The sequence below is a fragment of the Pleurodeles waltl genome, chromosome 5 (assembly GCF_031143425.1).
Source record: "Pleurodeles waltl isolate 20211129_DDA chromosome 5, aPleWal1.hap1.20221129, whole genome shotgun sequence".
Taxonomy (NCBI): Eukaryota; Metazoa; Chordata; class Amphibia; order Caudata; family Salamandridae; genus Pleurodeles; species Pleurodeles waltl.
This window is the reverse complement of record NC_090444.1, coordinates 194,062,571-194,083,464: the sequence shown is the minus strand read 5'-3', so window position 1 is coordinate 194,083,464 and position 20,894 is coordinate 194,062,571.

The window sequence follows — 20,894 nt, the reverse complement described above, 5'->3', positions numbered from 1 at the left end:
CCCATCTTGGATTCCCCTCGGTCTCTAGTTTTCAAAAATGCACAGGTTTGGTAGGTTTCCCTACGCGCCGGCTGAGATAGAGGCCAAAATCTACAGGCAGGCACTTTGCAAAAAACACCTCTGTTTTTTGTAAAAAAAATGGGATGTGTCCACGTTGTGTTTTGGGCCATTTCCTTTTGTGGGCGCTAGGCCTACCCACACAAGTGAGGTACCATTTTTATCGGGAGACTTGGGGGAACGCTGGGTGGAAGGAAATTCGTGGCTCCTCTCAGATTCCAGAACTTTCTGTAACCGAAATGTGAGGAAAATGTGTTTTTTTTAGCCAAATTTTGAGGTTTGCAAAGGATTCTGGGTAACAGAACCTGGTCAGAGCCTCACAAGTCACCCCATCTTGGATTCCCCTAGGTCTCTAGTTTTAAAAAATGTGCTGGTTTGGTAGGTTTCCATAGGTGCCGTTTGAGCTAGGGGCCAAAATCTGCAGGTAGGCACTTTGCAAAAAACACTTCTGTTTTCTGTAAAAAAATGGAATGTGTCCACGTTATGTTTTGGGCCATTTCCTTTCGTGGGCGCTAGGCCTACCCACACAAGTGAGGTACCATTTTTATCGGGAGACTTGGGGGAACGCTGGGTGGAAGGAAGTATGTGGCTCCTCTCAGATTGCAGAACTTTCTGTCACCGAAATGTGAGGAAAATGTGTGTTTTTAGCCACATTTTGAGGTTTGGAAAGGATTCTGGGTAACAGAACCTGGTCAGAGCCCCACAATTCACCCCATCTTGGATTCCCCTAGGTCTCTAGTTTTTAGAAATGCACAGGTTTGGTAGGTTTCCCTAGGTGCCGTCTGAGCTAGAGGCCAAAATCTACAGGTAGGCACTTTGCAAAAACCACCTCTGTTTTCTGTAAAAAAAAAATGGGATGTGTCCAGGTTGTGTTTTGGGCCATTTCCTCTTGTGGGCGCTAGGCCTACCCACACAAGTGAGGTACCATTTTTATCGGGAGACTTGGGGGAACGCTGGGTGGAAGGAAATTCGTGGCTCCTCTCAGATTCCAGAACTTTCTGTCACCGAAATGTGAGGAAAATGTGTTTTTTTAGCCAAATTTTGAGGTTTGCAAAGGATTCTGGGTAACAGAACCTGTTCAGAGCCCCACAAGTCACCCCATCTTGGATTCCCCTAGGTCTCTAGTTTTTAAAAATGCACAGGTTTAGTAGGTTTCCCTAGGTGCCGTCTGAGCTAGAGGCCAAAATCTACAGGTAGGCACTTTGCAAAAACCACCTCTGTTTTCTGTAAAAAAAAAATGGGATGTGTCCACGTTGTGTTTTGGGCCATTTCCTTTTGTGGGCGCTAGGCCTACCCACACAAGTGAGGTACCATTTTTATCGGGAGACTTGGGGGATCGCTGGGTGGAAGGAAATTTGTGGCTCCTCTCAGATTCCAGAACTTTCTGTCACCGAAATGTGAGGAAAATTAGTTTTTTTAGCCACATTTTGAGGTTTGCAAAGGATTCTGGGTAACAGAACCTGGTCAGATCCCCACAATTCACCCCATCTTGGATTCCCCTAGGTCTCTAGTTTTTAAAAATGCACAGGTTTGATAGGTTTCCCTAGGTGCCGTCTGAGCTAGAGGCCAAAATCTACAGGTAGGCACTTTGCAAAAACCACCTCTGTTTTCTGTAAAAAAAAAATGGGATGTGTCCAGGTTGTGTTTTGGGCCATTTCCTTTTGTGGGCGCTAGGCCTACCCACACAAGTGAGGTACCATTGTTATCGGGAGACTTGGGGGAACGCTGGGTGGAAGGAAATTCGTGGCTCCTCTCAGATTCCAGAACTTTCTGTCACCGAAATGTGAGGAAAATGTGTTTTTTTAGCCAAATTTTGAGGTTTGCAAAGGATTCTGGGTAACAGAACCTGTTCAGAGCCCCACAAGTCACCCCATCTTGGATTCCCCTAGGTCTCTAGTTTTCAAAACTGCACAGGTTTGGTAGGTTTCCATAGGTGCCGGCTGTGCTAGAGGCCCAATTCTACGGTTAGGCACTTTGCAAAAAACACCTCTGTTTTCTGTAAAAAAAATGGGATGTGTCCACGTTATGTTTTGGGCCATTTCCTTTTGTGGGCGCTAGGCCTACCCACACAAGTGAGGTACCATTTTTATCGGGAGACTTGGGGGAACGCTGGGTGGAAGGAAATTCGTGGCTCCTCTCAGATTCCAGAACTTTCTGTCACCAAAATGTGAGGAAAATGTGTTTTGTTTTGCCAAATTTTGAGGTTTGCAAAGGATTCTGGGTAACAGAACCTGGTCAGAGCCCCACAAGTCACCCCATCTTGGATTCCCCTCGGTCTCTAGTTTTCAAAAATGCACAGGTTTGGTAGGTTTCCCTACGCGCCGGCTGAGATAGAGGCCAAAATCTACAGGCAGGCACTTTGCAAAAAACACCTCTGTTTTTTGTAAAAAAAATGGGATGTGTCCACGTTGTGTTTTGGGCCATTTCCTTTTGTGGGCGCTAGGCCTACCCACACAAGTGAGGTACCATTTTTATCGGGAGACTTGGGGGAACGCTGGGTGGAAGGAAATTCGTGGCTCCTCTCAGATTCCAGAACTTTCTGTAACCGAAATGTGAGGAAAATGTGTTTTTTTTAGCCAAATTTTGAGGTTTGCAAAGGATTCTGGGTAACAGAACCTGGTCAGAGCCTCACAAGTCACCCCATCTTGGATTCCCCTAGGTCTCTAGTTTTAAAAAATGTGCTGGTTTGGTAGGTTTCCATAGGTGCCGGTTGAGCTAGGGGCCAAAATCTGCAGGTAGGCACTTTGCAAAAAACACTTCTGTTTTCTGTAAAAAAATGGAATGTGTCCACGTTATGTTTTGGGCCATTTCCTTTCGTGGGCGCTAGGCCTACACACACAAGTGAGGTACCATTTTTATCGGGAGACTTGGGGGAACGCTGGGTGGAAGGAAGTATGTGGCTCCTCTCAGATTGCAGAACTTTCTGTCACCGAAATGTGAGGAAAATGTGTTTTTTTAGCCACATTTTGAGGTTTGGAAAGGATTATGGGTAACAGAACCTGGTCAGAGCCCCACAAGTCACCCCATCTTGGATTCCCCTAGGTCTCTAGTTTTAACAAATGCACAGGTTTGGTAGGTTTCCCTAGGTGCCGGCTGAGCTAGAGGCCAAAATCTACAGGTAGGCACTTTGCAAAAAACACCTCCGTTTTCTGTAAAAAAAAATGGGATGTGTGCACATTGTGTTTTGGGCCATTTCCTTTTGTGGGCGCTAGGCCTACCCACACAAGTGAGGTACCATTTTTATTGGGAGACTTGGGGGAAGGCTGGGTAGAAGGACATTTGTGGCTCATCTCAGATTCCATAACTTTCTGTCACCGAAATGAGAGGAAAATGTGTTTTTTTAGCCAAATTTTGAGGTTTGCAAAGGATTCTGGGTAACAGAACCTGTTCAGAGCACCACAATTCACCCCATCTTGGATTCCCCTAGGTCTCTAGTTTTTAAAAATGCACAGGTTTAGTAGGTTTCCCTAGGTGCCGTCTGAGCTAGAGGCCAAAATCTACAGGTAGGCACTTTGCAACAACCACCTCTGTTTTCTGTAAAAAAAAAATGGGATGTGTCCACGTTGTGTTTTGGACCATTTCCTTTTGTGGGCGCAAGGCCTACCCACACAAGTGAGGTACCATTTTTATCGGGAGACTTGGGGGAACGCTGGGTGGAAGGAAATTTGTGGCTCCTCTCAGATTCCAGAACTTTCTGTCACCGAAATGTGAGGAAAATTAGTTTTTTTAGCCAAATTTTGAGGTTTGCAAAGGATTCTGGGAAACAGAACCTGGTCAGAGCCCCACAATTCACCCCATCTTGGATTCCCCTAGGTCTCTAGTTTTTAGAAATGCACAGGTTTGGTAGGTTTCCCTAGGTGCCGTCTGAGCTAGAGGCCAAAATCTACAGGTAGGCACTTTGCAAAAACCACCTCTGTTTTCTGTAAAAAAAAAATGGGATGTGTCCAGGTTGTGTTTTGGGCCATTTCCTCTTGTGGGCGCTAGGCCTACCCACACAAGTGAGGTACCATTTTTATCGGGAGACTTGGGGGAACGCTGGGTGGAAGGAAATTCGTGGCTCCTCTCAGATTCCAGAACTTTCTGTCACCGAAATGTGAGGAAAATGTGTTTTTTTAGCCAAATTTTGAGGTTTGCAAAGGATTCTGGGTAACAGAACCTGTTCAGAGCCCCACAAGTCACCCCATCTTGGATTCCCCTAGGTCTCTAGTTTTCAAAACTGCACAGGTTTGGTAGGTTTCCATAGGTGCCGGCTGTGCTAGAGGCCCAATTCTACGGTTAGGCACTTTGCAAAAAACACCTCTGTTTTCTGTAAAAAAAATGGGATGTGTCCACGTTATGTTTTGGGCCATTTCCTTTTGTGGGCGCTAGGCCTACCCACACAAGTGAGGTACCATTTTTATCGGGAGACTTGGGGGAACGCTGGGTGGAAGGAAATTCGTGGCTCCTCTCAGATTCCAGAACTTTCTGTCACCAAAATGTGAGGAAAATGTGGTTTTTTTTGCCAAATTTTGAGGTTTGCAAAGGATTCGGGGTAACAGAACCTGGTCAGAGCCCCACAAGTCAACCCATCTTGGATTCCCCTCGGTCTCTAGTTTTAAAAAATGCACAGGTTTGGTAGGTTTCCCTACGCGCCGGCTGAGATAGAGGCCAAAATCTACAGGCAGGCACTTTGCAAAAAACACCTCTGTTTTTTGTAAAAAAAATGGGATGTGTCCACGTTGTGTTTTGGGCCATTTCCTTTTGTGGGCGCTAGGCCTACCCACACAAGTGAGGTACCATTTTTATCGGGAGACTTGGGGGAACGCTGGGTGGAAGGAAATTCGTGGCTCCTCTCAGATTCCAGAACTTTCTGTAACCGAAATGTGAGGAAAATGTGTTTTTTTTAGCCAAATTTTGAGGTTTGCAAAGGATTCTGGGTAACAGAACCTGGTCAGAGCCTCACAAGTCACCCCATCTTGGATTCCCCTAGGTCTCTAGTTTTAAAAAATGTGCTGGTTTGGTAGGTTTCCATAGGTGCCGGTTGAGCTAGGGGATAAAATCTGCAGGTAGGCACTTTGCAAAAAACACTTCTGTTTTCTGTAAAAAAATTGAATGTGTCCACGTTATGTTTTGGGCCATTTCCTTTCGTGGGCGCTAGGCCTACCCACACAAGTGAGGTACCATTTTTATCGGGAGACTTGGGGGAACGCTGGGTGGAAGGAAGTATGTGGCTCCTCTCAGATTGCAGAACTTTCTGTCACCGAAATGTGAGGAAAATGTGTTTTTTTAGCCACATTTTGAGGTTTGGAAAGGATTATGGGTAACAGAACCTGGTCAGAGCCCCACAAGTCACCCCGTCTTGGATTCCCCTAGGTCTCTAGTTTTAAAAAATGCACAGGTTTGGTAGGTTTCCCTAGGTGCCGGCTGAGCTAGAGGCCAAAATCTACAGGTAGGCACTTTGCAAAAAACACCTCCGTTTTCTGTAAAAAAAAAATGGGATGGGTGCACATTGTGTTTTGGGCCATTTCCTTTTGTGGGCGCTAGGCCTACCCACACAAGTGAGGTACCATTTTTATTGGGAGACTTGGGGGAAGGCTGGGTAGAAGGACATTTGTGGCTCCTCTCAGATTCCATAACTTTCTGTCACCGAAATGAGAGGGAAATGTGTTTTTTTAGCCAAATTTTGAGGTTTGCAAAGGATTCTGGGTAACAGAACCTGTTCAGAGCCCCACAATTCACCCCATCTTGGATTCCCCTAGGTCTCTAGTTTTTAAAAATGCACAGGTTTAGTAGGTTTCCCTAGGTGCCGTCTGAGCTAGAGGCCAAAATCTACAGGTAGGCACTTTGCAAAAACCACCTCTGTTTTCTGTAAAAAAAAAATGGGATGTGTCCACGTTGTGTTTTGGGCCATTTCCTTTTGTGGGCGCTAGGCCTACCCACACAAGTGAGGTACCATTTTTATCAGGAGACTTGGGGGAACGCTGGGTGGAAGGAAATTTGTGGCTCCTCTCAGATTCCAGAACTTTCTGTCACCGAAATGTGAGGAAAATTAGTTTTTTTAGCCAAATTTTGAGGTTTGCAAAGGATTCTGGGTAACAGAACCTAGTCAGAGCCCCACAATTCACCCCATCTTGGATTCCCCTAGGTCTCTAGTTTTTAAAAATGCACAGGTTTGGTAGGTTTCCCTAGGTGCCGTCTGAGCTAGAGGCCAAAATCTACAGGTAGGCACTTTGCAAAAACCACCTCTGTTTTCTGTAAAAAAAAAATGGGATGTGTCCAGGTTGTGTTTTGGGCCATTTCCTTTTGTGGGCGCTAGGCCTACCCACACAAGTGAGGTACCATTTTTATCGGGAGACTTGGGGGAACGCTGGGTGGAAGGAAATTCGTGGCTCCTCTCAGATTCCAGAACTTTCTGTCACCGAAATGTGAGGAAAATGTGTTTTTTTAGCCAAATTTTGAGGTTTGCAAAGGATTCTGGGTAACAGAACCTGGTCAGAGCCCCACAATTCACCCCATCTTGGATTCCCCTAGGTCTCTAGTTTTTAAAACTGCACAGGTTTGGTAGGTTTCTATAGGTGCCGGCTGTGCTAGAGGCCCAATTCTACGGTTAGGCACTTTGCAAAAAACACCTCTGTTTTCTGTAAAAAAAATGGGATGTGTCCACGTTATGTTTTGGGCCATTTCCTTTTGTGGGCGCTAGGCCTACCCACACAAGTGAGGGACCATTTTTATCGGGAGACTTGGGGGAACGCTGGGTGGAAGGAAATTCGTGGCTCCTCTCAGATTCCAGAACTTTCTGTCACCAAAATGTGAGGAAAATGTGTTGTTTTTAGCCAAATTTTGAGGTTTGCAAAGGATTCTGGGTAACAGAACCTTGTCAGAGCCCCACAAGTCACCCCATCTTGGATTCCCCTAGGTCTCTAGTTTTACAAAATGTGCTGGTTTGGTTGGTTTCAATAGATGCCGGCTGAGCTAGGGGCCAAAATCTACAGGTAGGCCCTTTGCAAAAAACACTTTGGTTTTCTGTAAAAAAATGGGATGTGTCCACGTTGTGTTTTGGGCCATTTCCTTTCGTGGGCGCTAGGCCTACCCACACAAGTGAGGTACCATTTTTATCGGGAGACGTGGGGGAACGCTGGGTGGAAGGAAATATGTGGCTCCTCTCAGATTGCAGAACTTTCTGTCACCAAAATGTGAGGAAAATGTGTTTTTTTAGCCAAAGTTTGAGGTTTGCAAAGGATTCTGGGTAACAGAACCTGGTCAGAGCCCCACAAGTCACCCCATCTTGGATTCCCCTAGGTCTCTAGTTTTAAAAAATGTGCTGGTTTGGTAGGTTTCCATAGGTGCCGGCTGAGCTAGGGGCCAAAATCTACAGGTAGGCACTTTGCAAAAAACACTTCGGTTTTCTGTAAAAAAATGGGATGTGTCCACGTTGTGTTTTGGGCCATTTCCTTTCGTGGGCGCTAGGCCTACCCACACAAGTGAGGTACCATTTTTATCGGGAGACGTGGGGGAACGCTGGGTGGAAGGAAATATGTGGCTCCTCTCAGATTGCAGAACTTTCTGTCACCGAAATGTGAGGAAAATGTGCTTTTTTAGCCAAATTTTGAGGTTTGCAAAGGATTCTGGGTAACAGAACCTGGTCTGAGCCCCACAAGTCACCCCATCTTGGGTTCCCTTAGGTCTCTAGTTTTAAAAATTGCACAGGTTACGTATGTTTCCCTAGGTGCTGGCTGAGCTAGAGGCCAAAATCTACAGGTAGGCACTTTGCAAAAAACACCTCTGTTTTCTGTAAAAAAAATGGGATGTGTCCACGTTCTGTTTTGGGCCATTTCCTTTTGTGGGCGCTAGGCCTACCCACACAAGTGAGGTACCATTTGTATCGAGGGACTTGGGGGAACACTGGGTTGAAGGAAATTTGTGGCTCCTCTCAGATTGCAGAACTTTCAGTCACCGAAATGTGAGGAAAATGTGTTTTTTTAGCCACATTTTGAGGTTTGGAAAGGATTCTGGGTAACAGAACCTGGTCAGAGCCCCACAAGTCACCCCATCTTGGATTCCCCTAGGTCTCTAGTTTTAAAAAATGCACAGGTTTGGTAGGTTTCCCTAGGTGCCGGCTGAGCTAGAGGCCAAAATCTACAGGTTGGAACTTTGCAAAAAACACCTTTGTTTTCTGTAAAAAAAAATGGGATGTGTCCATGTTGTGTTTTGGGCCATTTCCTTTCGTGGGCGCTAGGCCTACCCACACAAGTGAGGTACCATTTTTATCGGGAGACTTGGGGGAACGCTGGATGGAAGGAAATTTGTGGCTCCTCTCGGATTCCAGAACTTTCTGTCACCGAAATGTGAGGAAAATGTGTTTTTTAAGCCAAATTTTGAGGTTTGCACAGGATTCTGGGTAACAGAACCTGGTCAGAACCCCACAAGTCACCCCATCTTGGATTCCCCTAGGTCTCTAGTTTTAAAAAATGCACAGGTTTGGTAGGTTTCCCTAGGTGCCGGCTGAGCTAGAGGCCAAAATCTACAGGTAGGCACTTTGCAAAAAACACCTCTGTTTTCTGTAAAAAAAAATGGGATGTGTGCACATTGTGTTTTGGGCCATTTCCTTTTGTGGGCGCTAGGCCTACCCACACAAGTGAGGTACCATTTTTATCGGGAGACTTGGGGGAAGGCTGGGTGGAAGGACATTTGTGGCTCCTCTCAGATTCCATAACTTTCTGTCACCGAAATGAGAGGAAAATGTGTTTTTTAGCCAAATATTGAGGTTTGCAAAGGATTCTGGGTAACAGAACCTGGTCAGAGCCCCACAATTCACCCCATCATGGATTCCCCTAGGTCTCTAGTTTTTAAAAATGCACAGGTTTGGTAGGTTTCCCTAGGTGCCGTCTGAGCGAGAGGCCAAAATCTACAGGTAATCACTTTGCAAAATCCACCTCTGTTTTCTGTAAAAAAAAAAAGGGATGTGTCCACGTTGTGTTTTGGGCCATTTCCTTTTGTGGGCGCTAGGCCTACCCACACAAGTGAGGTACCATTTTTATCGGGAGACCTGGGGGAACGCTGGGTGGAAGGAAATTTGTGGCTCCTCTCAGATTCCAGAACTTTCTGTTACCAAAATGAGAGGAAAATGTGTTTTTTTAGCCAAATTTTGAGGTTTGCAAAGGATTCTGGGTAGCAGAACCTGATCAGAGCCCCACAATTCACCCCATCTTGGATTCCCGTAGGTCTCTAGTTTTTAAAAATGCACAGGTTTGGTAGGTTTCCATAGGTGCCGTCTGAGCTAGAGGCCAAAATCTACAGGTAGGCACTTTGCAAAAACCACCTCTGTTTTCTGTAAAAAAAAAAAAGGGATGTGTCCACGTTGTGTTTTGGGCCATTTCCTTTTGTGGGCGCTAGGCCTACCCACACAAGTGAGGTACCATTTTTATTGGGAGACTTGGGGGAACGCTGGTTGGAAGGAAATTTGTGGCTCCTCTCAGATTCCAGAACTTTCTGTTACCGAAATGTGAGGAAAATGTGTTTTTTTAGCCAAATTTTGAGGTTTGCAAAGGATTCTGGGTAACAGAACCTGGTCAGAGCCCCACTAGTCACCCCATCTTGGATTCCTCTAGGTCTCTAGTTTTTAAAAATGCACAGGTTTGGTAGGTTTCCCTAGGTGCCAGCTGAGCTAGAGGCCAAAATCTACAGGTAGGCACTTTGCAAAAAAGACCTCTGTTTTCTGTAAAAAAAAATGGGATGTGTCCACGTTGTGTTTTGGGCCATTTCCTTTTGTGGGCGCTAGGCCTACCCACACAAGTGAGGTGCCATTTTTATCGGGAGACTTGGGGGAACGCTGGGTTGAAGGAAATTTGTGGCTCCTCTTGGATTCCAAAACTTTCTGTCACCGAAATGTGAGGAAAATGTGTTTTTTTAGCCAAATTTTGAGGTTTGCAAAGGATTCTGGGTAACAGAACCTGGTCAGAGCCCCACAAGTCACCCCATCTTGGATTCCCCTAGGTCTCTAGTTTTCAAAACTGCACAGGTTTGGTAGGTTTCCATAGGTGCCGGCTGTGCTAGAGGCCAAATTCTACAGGTAGGCACTTTGCAAAAAACACCTCTGTTTTCTGTAAAAAAAATGGGATGTGTCCACGTTGTGTTTTGGGCCATTTCCTTTTGTGGGCGCTAGGCCTACCCACACAAGTGAGGTACCATTTTTATCGGGACACTTGGGGGAACGCTGGGTGGAAGGACATTTGTGGCTCCTCTCAGATTCCATAACTTTCTGTCATCGAAATGATAGGAAAATGTGTTTTTTTAGCCAAATTTTGAGGTTTGCAAAGGATTCTGGGTAACAGAACCTGGTCAGAGCCCCACAATTCACCCCATCTTGGATTCCCGTAGGTCTCTAGTTTTTAAAAATGCACAGGTTTGGTAGGTTTCCCTAGGTGCCGTCTGAGCTAGAGGCCAAAATTTACAGGTAGGCACTTTGCCAATACCACCTCTGTTTTCTGTAAAAAAAAAATGGGATGTGTCCACGTTTTGTTTTGGGCCATTTCCTTTTGTGGGCGCTAGGCCTACCCACACAAGTGAGGTACCATTTTTATCGGGAGACTTGGGGGAACGCTGGGTGGAAGGAAATTTGTGGCTCCTCTCAGATTCCAGAACTTTCTGTTACCGAAATGTGAGGAAAATGTGTTTTTTTAGCCAAATTTTGAGGTTTGCAAGGGATTCTGGGTAACAGAACCTGGTCAGAGCCCCACTAGTCACCCCATCTTGGATTCCCCTAGGTCTCTAGTTTTAAAAAATGCACAGGTTTGGTAGGTTTCCCAAGTTCCCGGCTGAGCTAGAGGCCAAAATTTACAGGTAGGCACTTTGCAAAAAACACCTCTGTTTTCTGTAAAAAAAAAATGGGATGTGTCCACGTTGTGTTTTGGGCCATTTCCTTTTGTGGGCGCTAGGCCTACCCACACAAGTGAGGTACCATTTTTATCGGGAGACTTGGGGGAACGCTGGGTGGAAGGAAATTTGTGGCTCCTCTCAGATTCCAGAACTTTCTGTCATCGAAATGTGAGGAAAATTTGTTTTTTTAGCCAAATTTTGAGGTATGCAAAGGATTCTGGGGTAACAGAACCTGGTCAGAGCCCCACAAGTCACCCCATCTTTGATTCCCCTAGGTCTCTAGTTTTAAAAAATGTGCTGGTTTGGTAGGTTTCCATAGGTGCCGGCTGAGCTAGGGGCCAAAATCCACAGGTAGGCACTTTGCAAAAAACACTTCTGTTTTCTGTAAAAAAAAAGGGATGTGTCCACGTTGTGTTTTGGGCCATTTCCTTTCGTGGGCACTAGGCCTACCCACACAAGTGAGGTACCATTTTTATCGGGAGACTTGGGGGAACGCTGGGTGGAAGGAAATATGTGGCTCCTCTCAGATTGCAGAACTTTCTGTCACCGAAATCTGAGGAAAATGTGTTTTTTTAGCCAAATTTTGAGGTTTGCAAAGGACTCTGGGTAACAGAACCTGGTCAGAGCCCCACAAGTTACCCCATCTTGGATTCCCTTAGGTCTCTAGTTTTAAAAATTGCACAGGTTACGTATGTTTCCCTAGGTGCTGGCTGAGCTAGAGGCCAAAATCTACAGGTAGGCACTATGCAAAAAACACCTCTGTTTTCTGTAAAAAAAATGGGATGTGTCCACGTTGTGTTTTGGGCCATTTCCTTTTGTGGGCGCTAGGCCTACCCACACAAGTGAGGTACCATTTTTATCGGGAGACTTGGGGGAAAGCTGAGTTGTAGGAAATTTGTGGCTCCTCTCAGATTCCAGAACTTTCTGTTACCGAAATGTGAGGCAAATGTGTTTTTTTAGCCAAATATTGAGGTTTGCAGAGGATTCTGGGTAACAGAACCTGGTCAGAGCCCCACAAGTCACCCCATCTTGGATTCCCTTAGGTCTCTAGTTTTCAAAAATGCACAGGTTTGGTAGGTTTCCCTAGGTGCCGTCTGAGCTAGAGGCCAAAATCTACAGGTAGGCACTTTGCATAAAACACCTCTGTTTTCTGTAAAAAAAAAAAAGGGATGTGTCCAGGTTGTGTTTTGGGCCATTTCCTTTTGTGGGCGCTAGGCCTACCCACACAAGTGAGGTACCATTTTTATTCGGAGACTTGGGGGAACGCTGGGTGGAAGGAAATTTGTGGCTCCTCTCAGATTCCAGAACTTTCTGTTACCGAAATGTGAGGAAAATGTGTTTTTTTAGCCAAATTTTGAGGTTTGCAAAGGATTCTGGGTAACAGAACCTGGTCAGAGCCCCACTAGTCACCCCATCTTGGATTCCCCTAGGTCTCTAGTTTTCAAAAATGCACAGGTTTGGTAGGTTTCCCTAGGTGCCGGCTGAGCTAGAGGCCAAAATCTACAGGTATGCACTTTGCAAAAAACACCTCTGTTTTCTGTAAAAAAAAATGGGATGTGTCCACGTTGTGTTTTGGGCCATTTCCTTTTGTGGGCGCTAGGCCTACCCACACAAGTGAGGTACCATTTTTATCGGGACACTTGGGGGAACGCTGGGTTGAAGGAAATTTGTGGCTCCTCTTGGATTCCAAAATTTTCTGTCACCGAAATGTGAGGAAAATGTGTTTTTTTAGCCAAATTTTGAGGTTTGCAAAGGATTCTGGGTAACAGAACCTGGTCAGAGCCCCACAAGTCACCCCATCTTGGATTCCCCTAGGTCTCTAGTTTTCAAAACTGCACAGGTTTGGTAGGTTTCCATAGGTGCCGGCTGTGCTAGAGGCCAAATTCTACAGGTAGGCACTTTGCAAAAAACACCTCTGTTTTCTGTAAAAAAAATGGGATGTGTCCACGTTGTGTTTTGGGCCATTTCCTTTTGTGGGCGCTAGGCCTACCCACACAAGTGAGGTACCATTTTTATCGGGAGACTTGGGGGAAAGCTGAGTTGTAGGAAATTTGTGGCTCCTCTCAGATTCCAGAACTTTCTGTTACCGAAATGTGAGGCAAATGTGTTTTTTTAACCAAATATTGAGGTTTGCAGAGGATTCTGGGTAACAGAACCTGGTCAGAGCCCCACAAGTCACCCCATATTGGATTCCCTTAGGTCTCTAGTTTTCAAAAATGCACAGGTTTGGTAGGTTTCCCTAGGTGCCGTCTGAGCTAGAGGCCAAAATCTACAGGTAGGCACTTTGCAAAAAACACCTCTGTTTTCTGTAAAAAAAAAAAAGGGATGTGTCCAGGTTGTGTTTTGGGCCATTTCCTTTTGTGGGCGCTAGGCCTACCCACACAAGTGAGGTACCATTTTTATTCGGAGACTTGGGGGAACGCTGGGTGAAAGGAAATTTGTGGCTCCTCTCAGATTCCAGAACTTTCTGTTACCGAAATGTGAGGAAAATGTGTTTTTTTAGCCAAATTTTGAGGTTTGCAAAGGATTCTGGGTAACAGAACCTGGTCAGAGCCCCACTAGTCACCCCATCTTGGATTCCCCTAGGTCTCTAGTTTTCAAAAATGCACAGGTTTGGTAGGTTTCCCTAGGTGCCGGCTGAGCTAGAGGCCAAAATCTACAGGTATGCACTTTGCAAAAAACACCTCTGTTTTCTGTAAAAAAAAATGGGATGTGTCCACGTTGTGTTTTGGGCCATTTCCTTTTGTGGGCGCTAGGCCTACCCACACAAGTGAGGTACCATTTTTATCGGGACACTTGGGGGAACGCTGGGTTGAAGGAAATTTGTGGCTCCTCTTGGATTCCAAAATTTTCTGTCACCGAAATGTGAGGAAAATGTGTTTTTTTAGCCAAATTTTGAGGTTTGCAAAGGATTCTGGGTAACAGAACCTGGTCAGAGCCCCACAAGTCACCCCATCTTGGATTCCCCTAGGTCTCTAGTTTTCAAAACTGCACAGGTTTGGTAGGTTTCCATAGGTGCCGGCTGTGCTAGAGGCCAAATTCTATAGGTAGGCACTTTGCAAAAAACACCTCTGTTTTCTGTAAAAAAAAATGGGATGTGTCCACGTTGTGTTTTGGGCCATTTCCTTTTGTGGGCGCTAGGCCTACCCACACAAGTGAGGTACCATTTTTATCGGGACACTTGGGGGAACGCTGGGTGGAAGGACATTTGTGGCTCCTCTCAAATTCCATAACTTTCTGTCACCGAAATGAGAGGAAAATGTGTTTTTTTAGCCAAATTTTGAGGTTTGCAAAGGATTCTGGGTAACAGAACCTGGTCAGAGCCCCACAATTCACCCCATCTTGGAATCCCGTAGGTCTCTAGTTTTTAAAAATGCACAGGTTTGGTAGGTTTCCCTAGGTGCCGTCTGAGCTAGAGGCCAAAATCTACAGGTAGGCACTTTGCAAAAACCAACTCTGTTTTCTGTAAAAAAAAAATGGGATGTGTCCACGTTGTGTTTTGGGCCATTTCCTTTTGTGGGCGCTAGGCCTACCCACACAAGTGAGGTACCATATTTATCGGGAGACTTGGGGGAACGCTGGGTGGAAGGAAATTTGTGGCTCCTCTCAGATTCCAGAACTTTCTGTTACCGAAATGTGAGGAAAATGTGTTTTTTTAGCCAAATTTTGAGGTTTGCAAAGGATTTTGGGTAATAGAACCTGGTCAGAGCCCCACTAGTCACCCCATCTTGGATTCCCCTAGGTCTCTAGTTTTCAAAAATGCACAGGTTTGGTAGGTTTCCCAAGGTGCCGGCTGAGCTAGAGGCCAAAGTTTACAGGTAGGCACTTTGCAAAAAACACCTCTGTTTTCTGTAAAAAAAAATGGGATGTGTCAACGTTGTGTTTTGGGCCATCTCCTTTTGTGGGCGCTAGTCCTACCCACACAAGTGAGGTACCATTTTTATCGGGAGACTTGGGGGAATGCTGGGTGGGAGGAAATTCGTGGCTCCTCTCAGATTCCAGAACTTTCTGTCACCGAAATGTGAGGAAAATGTGTTTTTTTTATCCAAATTTTGAGGTTTGCAAAGGATTCTGGGTAACAGAACCTGGTCAGAGCCCCACAAGTCACCTCATCTTGGATTCCCCTAGGTCTCTAATTTTAAAAAATGTCTTGGCTTGGTAGGTTTTCCTAGGTGCCGGCTGAGCTAGGGGCCAAAATCTACAGGTAGGCACTTTGCAAAAAACACTCCTGTTTTCTGTAAATAAATGGGATGTGTTCACGTTGTGTTTTGGGCCATTTCCTTTTGTGGGCGCAAGGCCTACCCACACAAGTGAGGTACCATTTTTATCGGGTGACTGGGGGAATGCTGGGTTGAAGGAAATTTGTGGCTCCTCTTGGATTCCAGAACTTTCTGTCACCGAAATGTGAGGAAAATGTGTTTTGTTAGCCAAATTTTGAGGTTTGCAAAGGATTCTGGGTAACAGAACCTGGTCAGAGCCCCACAAGTCACCCCATCTTGGATTCCCCTAGGTCTCTAGTTTTCAAAACTGCACAGGTTTGGCAGGTTTCCATAGGTGCCGGCTGTGCTAGAGGCCAAATTCTACAAGTAGGCACTTTGCAAAAAACACCTCTGTTTTCTGTAAAAAAAAATGGGATGTGTCGACGTTGTGTTTTGGGCCATTTCCTTTTGTGGGCGCTAGGCCTACCCACACAAGTGAGGTACCATTTTTATCGGGAGACTTGGGGGAACGCTGGGTGGAAGGAAATTTGTGGCTCCTCTCAGATTCCAGAACTTTCTGTCATCGAAATGTGAGGAAAATTAGTTTTTTTAGCCAAATTTTGAGGTATGCAAAGGATTCTGGGTAACAGAACCTGGTCAGAGCCCCACAAGTCACCCCATCTTGGATTCCCCTAGGTCTCTAGTTTTAAAAAATGTGCTGGTTTGGTAGGTTTCCATAGGTGCCGGCTGAGCTAGGGGCCAAAATCCACAGGTAGGCACTTTGCAAAAAACACTTCTGTTTTCTGTAAAAAAAAGGGATGTGTCCACGTTGTGTTTTGGGCCATTTCCTTTCGTGGGCACTAGGCCTACCCACACAAGTGAGGTACCATTTTTATCGGGAGACTTGGGGGAACGCTGGGTGGAAGGAAATATGTGGCTCCTCTCAGATTGCAGAACTTTCTGTCACCGAAATCTGAGGAAAATGTGTTTTTTTAGCCAAATTTTTAGGTTTGCAAAGGATTCTGGGTAACAGAACCTGGTCAGAGCCCCACAAGTTACCCCATCTTGGATTCCCTTAGGTCTCTAGTTTTAAAAATTGCACAGGTTACGTATGTTTCCCTAGGTGCTGGCTGAGCTAGAGGCCAAAATCTACAGGTAGGCACTTTGCAAAAAACACCTCTGTTTTCTGTAAAAAAAATGGGATGTGTCCACGTTGTGTTTTGGGCCATTTCCTTTTGTGGGCGCTAGGCCTACCCACACAAGTGAGGTACCATTTTTATCGGGAGACTTGGGGGAAAGCTGAGTTGTAGGAAATTTGTGGCTCCTCTCAGATTCCAGAACTTTCTGTTACCGAAATGTGAGGCAAATGTGTTTTTTTAGCCAAATATTGAGGTTTGCAAAGGATTCTGGGTAACAGAACCTGGTCAGAGCCCCACAAGTCACCCCATCTTAGATTCCCTTAGGTCTCTAGTTTTCAAAAATGCACAGGTTTGGTAGGTTTCCCTAGGTGCCGTCTGAGCTAGAGGCCAAAATCTACAGGTAGGCACTTTGCAAAAAACACCTCTGTTTTCTGTAAAAAAAAAAAAGGGATGTGTCCAGGTTGTGTTTTGGGCCATTTCCTTTTGTGGGCGCTAGGCCTACCCACACAAGTGAGGTACCATTTTTATTCGGAGACTTGGGGGAACGCTGGGTGGAAGGAAATTTGTGGCTCCTCTCAGATTCCAGAACTTTCTGTTACCGAAATGTGAGGCAAATGTGTTTTTTTAGCCAAATATTGAGGTTTGCAAAGGATTCTGGGTAACAGAACCTGGTCAGAGCCCCACAAGTCACCCCATCTTGGATTCCCCTAGGTCTCTAGTTTTCAAAACTGCACAGGTTTGGTAGGTTTCCATAGGTGCCGGCTGTGCTAGAGGCCAAATTCTACAGGTAGGCACTTTGCAAATAACACCTCTGTTTTCTGTAAAAAAAAAATGGGATGTGTCCACGTTGTGTTTTGGGCCATTTCCTTTTGTGGGCGCTAGGCCAACCCACACAAGTGAGGTACCATTTTTATCTGGTGACTGGGGGAATGCTGGGTTGAAGGAAATTTGTGGCTCCTCTTGGATTCCAGAACTTTCCGTCACCGAAATGTGAGGAAAATGTTTTTTTTTTAGCCAAATTTTGAGGTTTGCAAAGGATTCTGGGTAACAGAACCTGGTCAGAGCCCCACAAGTCACCCCATCTTGGATTCCCCTAGGTCTCTAGTTTTCAAAACTGCACAGGTTTGGCAGGTTTCCATAGGTGCCGGCTGAGCTAGGGGCCAAAATCTACAGGTAGGCACTTTGCAAAAAACACTTCTGTTTTCTGTAAAAAAAAGGGATGTGTCCACGTTGTGTTTTGGGCCATTTCCTTTTGTGGGCGCTAGGCCTACCCACACAAGTGAGGTACCATTTTTATCAGGAGACTTGGGGGAACGCTAGGTTGAAGGAAATTTGTGGCTCCTCTCGGATTCCAGAACTTTCTGTCACCGAAATGTGTGGAAAATGTGTTTTTTAGCCAAATTTTGAGGTTTGCAAAGGATTCTGGGTAACAGAACCTGGTCAGAGCCCCACAAGTTACCCCATCTTGGATTCCCTTAGGTCTCTAGTTTTAAAAATTGCACAGGTTACGTATGTTTCCCTAGGTGCTGGCTGAGCTAGAGGCCAAAATCTACAGGTAGGCACTTTGCGAAAAACACCTCTGATTTCTGTAAAAAAAATGGGATGTGTCCACGTTGTGTTTTGGGCCATTTCCTTTTGTGGGCGCTAGGCCTACCCACACAAGTGAGGTACCATTTTTATCGGGAGACTTGGGGGAACGCTGAGTTGTAGAAAATTTGTGGCTCCTCTCAGATTCCAGAACTTTCTGTTACCGAAATGTGAGGCAAATGTGTTTTTTTAGCCAAATATTGAGGTTTGCCAAGGATTCTGGGTAACAGAACCTGGTCAGAGCCCCACAAGTCACCCCATCTTGGATTCCCTTAGGTCTCTGGTTTTCAAAAATGCACAGGTTTGGTAGGTTTCCCTAGGTGCCGTCTGAGCTAGAGGCCAAAATCTACAGGTAGGCACTTTGCAAAAAACACCTCTGTTTTCTGTAAAAAAAATGGGATGTGTCCATGTTGTGTTTTGGGCCATTTCCTTTTGTGGGCGCTAGGCCTACCCACACAAGTGAGGTACCATTTTTATCGGGAGACTTGGGGGATGCTGGTTTGAAGGAAATTTGTGGCTCCTCTCGGATTCCAGAACTTTCTGTCACCGAAATGTGAGGAAAATGTGTTTTTTAGCCAAATTTTGAGGTTTGCAAAGGATTCTGGGTAACAGAACCTGGTCAGAGCCCCACAAGTCACCCCATCTTGGATTCCCCTAGGTCTCTAGTTTTCAAAACTGCACAGGTTTGGTAGGTTTCCATAGGTGCCGGCTGTGCTAGAGGCCAAAATCTACAGGTAGGCACTTTGCAAAAAACACCTCTGTTTTCTGTCAAAAAAATGGGATGTGTCCACGTTGTGTTTGGGGCCATTTCCTTTTGTGGGCGCTAGGCCTACCCACACAAGTGAGGTACCATTTTTATCAGGAGACTTGGGGGAACGCTAGGTTGAAGGAAATTTGTGGCTCCTCTCGGATTCCAGAACTTTCTGTCACCGAAATGTGTTGAAAATGTGTTTTTTAGCCACATTTTGAGGTTTGCAAAGGATTCTGGGTAACAGAACCTGGTCAGAGCCCCACAAGTCACCCCATCTTGGATTCCCCTAGGTCTCTAGTTTTCAAAAATGTGCTGGTTTGGTAAGTTTCCATAGGTGCCGGCTGAGCTAGAGGCCAAAATCTACAGGTAGGCACTTTGCAAAAAACACCTCTGTTTTCTGGAAAAAAAATGGGATGTGTCCACGTTGTGTTTTGGGCCATTTCCTTTTGTGGGCGCTAGCCCTCCCCACACAAGTGAGGTACCATTTTTATCGGGAGACTTGGGGGAACGCTGGGTTGAAGGAAATTTGTGGCTCCTCTCGGATTCCTGAACTTTCTGTCACCGAAATGTGAGGAAAATGTGTTTTTTAGCCAAATTTTGAGGTTTGCAAAGGATTCTGGGTAACAGAACCTGGCCAGAGCCCCACAAGTCACCCCATCTTGGATTCCCCTAGGTCTCTAGTTTTCCAAAATGCACAGGTTTGGTAGGTTACCCTAGGTGCCGGCTGAGCTAGAGGCTAAAATCTACAGGTAGGCACTTTGCAAAAAACACCTCTGTTTTCTGTAAAAAAAAATGGGATGTGTCCACGTTGTGTTTTGGGCCATTTCCTTTTGTGGGCGCTAGGCCTACCCACACAAGTGAGGTACCATTTTTTTCGGGAGACTTGGGGGAACGCTGGGTGGAAGGAAATTTGTGGCTCCTCTCAGATTCCAGAACTTTCTGTCATCGAAATGTGAGGAAAATTTGTTTTTTTAGCCAAATTTTGAGGTATGCAAAGGATTCTGGGTAACAGAACCTGGTCAGAGCCCCACAAGTCACCCCATCTTGGATTCCCCTAGGTCTCTAATTTTAAAAAATGTGTTGGCTTGGTAGGTTTTCCTAGGTGCCGGCTGAGCTAGGGGCCAAAATCTACAGGTAGGCACTTTGCAAAAAACACTTCTGTTTTCTGTAAAAAAATGGGATGTGTCCACGTTGTGTTTTGGGCCATTTCCTTTCGTGGGCGCTAGGCCTACCCACACAAGTTAGGTACCATTTTTATCGGGAGACTTGGGGGAACGCTGGGTGGGAGGAAGTATGTGGCTCCTCTCAGATTGCAGAACTTTCTGTCACCGAAATGTGAGGAAAATGTGTTTTTTTAGCTACATTTTGAGGTTTAGAAAGGATTCTGGGTAACAGAACCTGGTCAGATCCCCACAAGTCACCCCATCTTGGATTCCCTTAGGTCTCTAGTTTTAAAAATTGCACAGGTTACGTATGTTTCCCTAGGTGCTGGCTGAGCTAGAGGCCAAAATCTACAGGTAGGCACTTTGCAAAAAACACCTCTGTTTTCTGTAAAAAAAATGGGATGTGTCCACGTTGTGTTTTGGGCCATTTCCTTTTGTGGGCGCTAGGCCTACCCACACAAGTGAGGTACCATTTTTATCGGGAGACTTGGGGGAACGCTGGGTTGAAGGAAATTTGTGGCTCCTCTCAGATTCCAGAACTTTCTGTCACCGAATTGTGTGGAAAATGTGTTTTTTTTAGCCAAATTTTGAGGTTTGCAAAGGATTCTGGGTAACAGAACCTGGTCAGAGCCCCACAAGTCACCCCATCTTGGATTCCCCTAGGTCTCTAGTTTTACAAAATGTGCTGGTTTGGTTGGTTTTCATAGGTGCCAGCTGAGCTAGGGGCCAAAATCTACAGGTAGGCACGTTGCAAAAAACACTTTGGTTTTCTGTAAAAAAATGGGATGCGTCCACGTTGTGTTTTGGGCCATTTCCTTTCGTGGGCGCTAGGCCTACCCACACAAGTGAGGTACCATTTTTATCAGGAGACGTGGGGGAACGCTGGGTGGAAGGAAATTTGTGGCTCCTCTCAGATTCCAGAACTTTCTGTCACCGAATTGTGAGGAAAATGTGTTTTTTTTAGCCAAATTTTGAGGTTTGCAAAGGATTCTGGGTAACAGAACCTGGTCAGAGCCCCACAAGTCACCCCATCTTGGATTCCCCTAGGTCTCTAGTTTTAACAAATGTGCTGGTTTGGTAGGTTTCCATAGGAGCCGGTTGAGCTAGGGGCCAAAATCTGCAGGTAGGCACTTTGCAAAAAACA